This window comes from Pelmatolapia mariae, linkage group LG16_19, assembly GCF_036321145.2.
Source record: "Pelmatolapia mariae isolate MD_Pm_ZW linkage group LG16_19, Pm_UMD_F_2, whole genome shotgun sequence".
In the NCBI taxonomy this organism is placed as follows: domain Eukaryota; kingdom Metazoa; phylum Chordata; class Actinopteri; order Cichliformes; family Cichlidae; genus Pelmatolapia; species Pelmatolapia mariae.
This window is the reverse complement of record NC_086241.1, coordinates 19023305-19029520: the sequence shown is the minus strand read 5'-3', so window position 1 is coordinate 19029520 and position 6216 is coordinate 19023305. Positions and strand designations below refer to the sequence as shown.

Genomic DNA, 6216 nt, shown 5'->3' with positions numbered 1-6216 from the left:
TCTAGTTGGGGGTCGTCGCGTTTCCTCTCTGGTGCACCTGTTGCCACCTTTATTTTAACCAAAGCAGGTGAAGCGGATTAACAATGGTTCATACTTCCTAACAGATTGAAAGGTCTGAAATTTTACTGACTTTGTGTTACACACTATTCAGTAGTCTCTTTATTTTATTTATTTAGTCTGGATCAGTATATTTTTATCTGAATGAGTGATGATGAGTGATGGGAAATGTTTATTAAAATGAATGAAATGAAAAATCTGACGAGATTGGGCGGGCTCAGCTCAGTCACACACAGATATTGCTGGATCTCTTTGTAGATTTGGTGAAGCAAATATATGATTGTGTTTTACTGTAATTTGAACCCCTCCCCAAACAAAACAAATAAAATAATGGAAAATCTGTACAGTAAAAACGTGCAACCAAAGAGGAATTATTCACAAGCAAAAATTGATGGATGCGGACTGATGGATTAAATGGGAAAGTTGTAGAAACAAAGCTGTCAAGTCTGTGATCCAAAGTAATTAAAACTAAAAGGTTCAAGGATCCCAAACAAGCAACAAGGAGGGTGGAGCCGGACGAGCCGGACGAGCTGGTCAAAGTTCAAATGACTAACAGTTCTAAATATGTCGAAACTTTGATACCATTCAAATGGCAATCAAAATATGACACAAATATGTTACATCGACTACTAACTACTAAATTCTATTTTTTAAACAATTGTACCTCTTTTACGTCAAGCAACATTATGTATGCAAAAAGTTATCATGTGTTCTTCTCTCAAAGGGCAAAATATCTGATATACACTACAGCGTTTGGTGATTTCTGACTTGAGTCAAGAATTGGTTCTAAACTTCATCCAGTAACTGACTGAAAATGATTTTCATCCTGATATTAAACACAATCCTTATTTTTAAAATTGCTCAGTTACCCTAAAGACTCTAAAAATGAGGAACTGTGTAAAAATGTATTTGGATGCTTCTCGTGGTTTTTTCAAGTGAACTTCAACACTTTGGATCTGGACAGGTGTAATCCCAAAGTAACTGCCTTTTGACAAACGATCAGTTTCTGTTTCTTGTATTCTTGTTCAAATTAAACACTTGTTAACCGAGTTGTGTGTTTGAGGATGCTTTAACAAACATAGCCTGTGTTTTTTTTTTTCTTCAGTAGCTTTAAGGTGGTTGAAAATCTTCCTCACTGACTCACAGTAACCGTTTGTTTTAACTCTTAAGTGAATCTTTATGTTGATCCCACTGACAGCCATCATAAAGCTTTTATGACCATGTGTTTAACAAAACTGTACCGAAATATAAAGTGATCAAAAAGTAAAATCAAAGAGGAATGACCCTCAAGCAAAAACCTCTGGGATGCAAAAAAGAAAGAAAAATTCTTAAGTCTGTCCAAACGAAATAAAGTGTAAAGAACCATGTATTTGCAACCCAAGCACTTCTCTTTTTACCTGGGTTCTCACACTAAGTAAGAAGCTTGGTGTTTTTGTGTTCTTTTTAAACCTCTTCCCTGACTCCACGTCCAATAACCCGTGTGAGTGCAAGCACTGCGCACGAAGCTACAAAGATGCATTGTATGACCATGTGTTTAACAAAACTGTACCGAAATATAACGTGATCAAAAAGTACAATCAAAGAGGAATGATCCTCAAGCAAAAACTTGAGAGACAGTGATCTAAACGAAATAACGTGTAAAGGACCATGTATTTGCAACCCAAGTACTTTTCTTTTACTTGGGTTCTCAAACTAAGTAAGGAGCTTTATGTTTTTATCCTTTTTAAACCTGCTCCTTCCCGACTCCACCTTCCATGCTTAACGCGCATGAAGCTCCTCTTTTCAAACCTCTTCCCTGAAGCCACCTCCAATAACCCTGAGTAACGCTGTTTCGCTCCTCCATCACTTTAGAAATGTGTTGCTAACTTGTTAACTGAACTCAACCTTGGTGTACACGGGTCGCTGCTCCTAGGAGAAAGAAGAGCGAATGGGTGGACTTGTTTATGTTTTCAGGCGCATTTATTACGGGAATAATTGAAATGCGTCGTTTCTTTGTGGCACTTTGCCTGGCGCTGCTGTCTGTGCTCCAGCTGAGCAGCGACGGTATGTAGAACGTTTTTTCTTTATGCTCGCATGCTACACTACAACACAGCTCATGTAACTACAGTCATAGATCAAAGGGCAAACGCCAAGAAATATGGAGCCAATATTTGAAGAAACAATATGTGCGTACATGTGTCTGTCAATCTCAGTCCGCGTTTGCACATCTGGAGCGTTTGCCTGTGCGTTTGCCAGTTTACATAATGTAATGGTGTAAAAAGAAGAGACGTGTGAGTGCAAGCACTGTGCACGAATCTACAAAGGTATATTCAGAATGTGTGTGTGTGTGTGTGTGTGTGTGTGTGTGTGTGTGTGTGTGTGTGTGAGAGAGAGAGAGAGAGATCTGGCATATACACTGAACAAAAATATAAACGCAACACTTTTGTTTTTGCTCCTATTTTTCATGAGCTGAACTTAAAGATCTGAAACATTTTCCACATACACAAAAGACCCATTACTATCAAATATTGTTCACAGATCTGTCTAAATCTGTGTTAGTGAGAACTTCTCCTTTGCCAAGATAATCCATCCCACCTCACAGGTGTGGCATGTCAAGGTGCTGATTAGACAGCATGAATATTGCACAGGTGTGCCTTAGACTGCCCACAATAAAAGGCCACTCTAAAATATGCAGTTTGATCACACAGCACAATGCTACAGATGTCGCAGTATTTGAGGGAGCGTGCAATTGGCATGGTAACTGCAGGAATGTCTACCAGAACTGTTGCCTGTGAAATGAATGTTCATTTCTCTGCCATAAGCCATCTTCAAAGGCGTTTCAGAGAATTTGGCAGTACATCTAACCGGCCTCACAATCGCAGACCACATGTAACCACAAAAGCCCAGGACCTCCACATCCAGCGTGTTCACCTCCAGGATGGTCGACCAGGTGGAGACCAGCAGGTTATGCAGCAACAATCGGTTTGCATAACCAAAGAATTTCTGCAAAAACTGTCAGAAACCGTCTCAGCGAAGCTCATCTGCATGCTCGTCGTCCTCATCAGGATCTGGACCTGACTGCAGTTCATTGTCATAACCAACTTGAGTGGGCAAATGCTCACATCCGATGGCGTCTGGCACGTTGAAGAGATGTTCTGTTGCCAGATGTTTTTACTGTTCAGGGCAGATGACAGACAGCTTGTGTGGCGTCGTGTGGGTGAGCGGTTTACTGATACCAACGTTGTGGATTGAGTGGCCCATGGTGGCGGTGGGGTTATGCACAATGAACACGAGTGCATTTTATTGTTGGCATTTTGCATGCACAGAGATACCATGTTGAGATCCTGAGGACCATTGTTGTGCCATTTGTCCATGACCATAACCTCATGTTACAGCATGATAATGCACGGCCCCATATTGCAAGGATCTGTACACAATTCCTGGAAGATGCAAACATCCCAGTTCTTGGAGCAAAAAACAAAAGTGTTGCATTTATATTTTTGTTCAGTGTAAATACATTCGTAGATGGTTTAATGGCTTAATAGTTTTAAAATAGTCATCAGCTTTTCAATTGGCTGTCTGACTGCAAGTGATTTTTCCTGCAGTTATTCAGTGGCAGATTCGCAAATCCATGGCAAAAAAGGGTGTTCTTAACCTTTTTTTACCTCGGGGCCAACTTTTCCACTACAAAGTGGCCCGGGGCCCATTCAGATATTAAGAATGTATTAAATAAATTGATGTTGCTTTTGGTTGGATTTATATTTAATAACGAAATCAAATCTACTTAATTTTAACTGCTAAAACATTGTGAACTAAACATGATGATGACATGATGTAATATAATAATTAAAAAGACATTTATTTATTATGTGTACGTGAACCTGCACATAAAATAAAATGCCAAATAGGTAAACGATTCATTTACAACTGCAAGTAGAAATTGAAAGGCTCAAGTCAGGCTTAATAACACAAAAATTATTAATTATTCAATTTTATTACAGCAAAAGAGATGAGGTGGAAAATAGAAATTGGATAAATTATGCAGTGGTCAAATAAATACATTCAAAATATATTTTTTAATTAAATGAATAAATAAATAAACTGTTATAAAGTGCAAATGAAAATATAGCCTCATAATCTGTGAGTGAATCTGAAAGTTGCTTCAACAGTAAACCTTTTTTCATTGGCAGAACCAGAAGTTACTCTTTATATTTGAGACAAATGAACAACAAAAAACAGTCACAGTCCTTTTTTTTATTTTTTGCAAGCTGCAACTCCCGTTTTATGTTCACCTTTTAAAGAGACACTTGAGCCTACATCTGAGACACGATCAGATCCAGTCTGGGTAGAATGGGGGAAAGGCTCACTCTCAGATTAGCTTCCAGTGTTGCTCTGAGTCTGCTTTGGGCTTTGGTCTTAGTTGTGGCCAAAATGGTAAATCCTGATTCTGATTCACACAGATATTTAGTTGTGAATTGTGTATTTAATTTTGTTTTTTGTAAGGTGACCTTGGGTTTTTGAAAGGCGCCCTCAAATAAAATGCATTATTATTATTATTATTATTGAATGGGACGAGTTTCACAGCTCGCAGTGCCAGAAATGGGTACTCCATAGAGACACCAATCCAGAAGGAGCCCAGGTCCCCTTTGCCCCACTGCCATTTTAAAGTACTGATGTGAGGGCAAAGCAACATCATTTTCAGTGGGATCCACAGAAAATGCGTCCAAAATCCAGTGGTCCCTCGTTTATCGCTGGAGTTACGTTCTAAAAATAACCCGCAATAGGTGAAATCCGCAAAGTAGTCAGCTTTATTTTTTACAATAATAAGGCTGTAAAACCCCTCACTACACACTTTATACACTTTTCTCAGACAGGCATGAACATTTTCACACTTTTCTCTCTTGTTTAAACTTTCTCAAAGTTCAAACCTTCGTAGAAAAATAAGTCCAGTATTATAGAATGAAACCAAAGACACCCGCGGTTGTCTTTGAGGGTGCAAAACATTTCATCAACATTGTTGTGTTTGTTGGGGAGAAAACTTACAAACATACAGTACAGCGCTTCAGAGTCACACTGCTAGCAATTGAAGATTTATGCAAATGCACAAGCTAAATGCATTCTGTACTGTACAGGAGACACGGGATGAGATTGATTGTCAATGGTTTTACAATCAAGACGCAGAACACAATGCGCTGTAAAAAAAAAAAAAAAAAGCATGCAAAATTGCACAAAAAAAAAAAAAATCAGCGAAACAGCGAGGTTGCAAAAGGTGAACCATGTTATAGCGAGGGACCACTGTATTTATGCAGATACTTCCAAATCCTCTTACTCATTTAGAAACTTCCTAAGCAAAATAGATTATTTCAACATACTCACAGGATTTCAATAACCCTGAGCACATGAAAAATGTGGATTCCCAGACTAGGTGGCAGTAGTTCCTGGAGGTTGCGATCTCTTGCTGGGGGAAATTGATTACAAAGAAGTTATTGCATGGAAAACAAGTGTTTGCTTTGGCTGCTAGGAGATTGCTGCCAGTGTCTGTATTATTCCATGTTTGTCTGTGAATACTCACTAACTATTCAGAATCTTATCTCTGCTTTTCGCAGATGATGTGGTTCTGTTGGCTTCATTGGGTGATGGCCTCCAGCTCACTCTTGAATGGTTCGCAGCCGAGTGTGAAGCAGTGGGAATGAGAATTAGCACCTCCAAATCTGAGGCCATGGTTTTCAGCCAGAAAAGGGTACAGTGCGGAAGAAGATGGATGGATGGATGGATGGATGGATGGATGGATGGATAGATGATGTGTACAATGTGAGTTTGAGTATGTCATAAATACCATCAAGTGTTCTTCCACGTTCTATGATTAATGCGTTATGCCTCATATCAAATTTTAAAAAAAAATCAGGAGACCACATACAAGTTAAGTTATACTTTAGTGTTTAATCCTGTAAATCTTATTGGGCACTCTGATGTTTCAACTTTTTCAGTTCCCATCATTAATACTACTCCATTCACTTTACAGCTCTACAGGTAATTGGTGGAAGCGTGACAGTGTTTCAAGGAGATACAGCAATCTTACCTTGCAAACTCACTGACACCACGGAAGACTTGACACAGGTTACCTGGCAGAGGAGGACTAGAGAAAAACCCAGTAATGACAATTTTATCACTGTCAGGCCA

The 6216-nt window shown here is 39.0% G+C and overlaps 1 long non-coding RNA gene across 1 annotated transcript; it reads left to right on the top strand.

Annotated features, from left to right (window-relative positions):
* The first annotated feature begins 1936 nt into the window (after positions 1-1936).
* On the top strand, positions 1937-6157 carry LOC135933862 (uncharacterized). The gene is made up of 3 exons (XR_010573963.1): positions 1937-2100; positions 5643-5776; positions 6059-6157. It is a non-coding gene; the product is annotated as an uncharacterized LOC135933862 (long non-coding RNA).
* Positions 6158-6216: the final 59 nt, after the last annotated feature.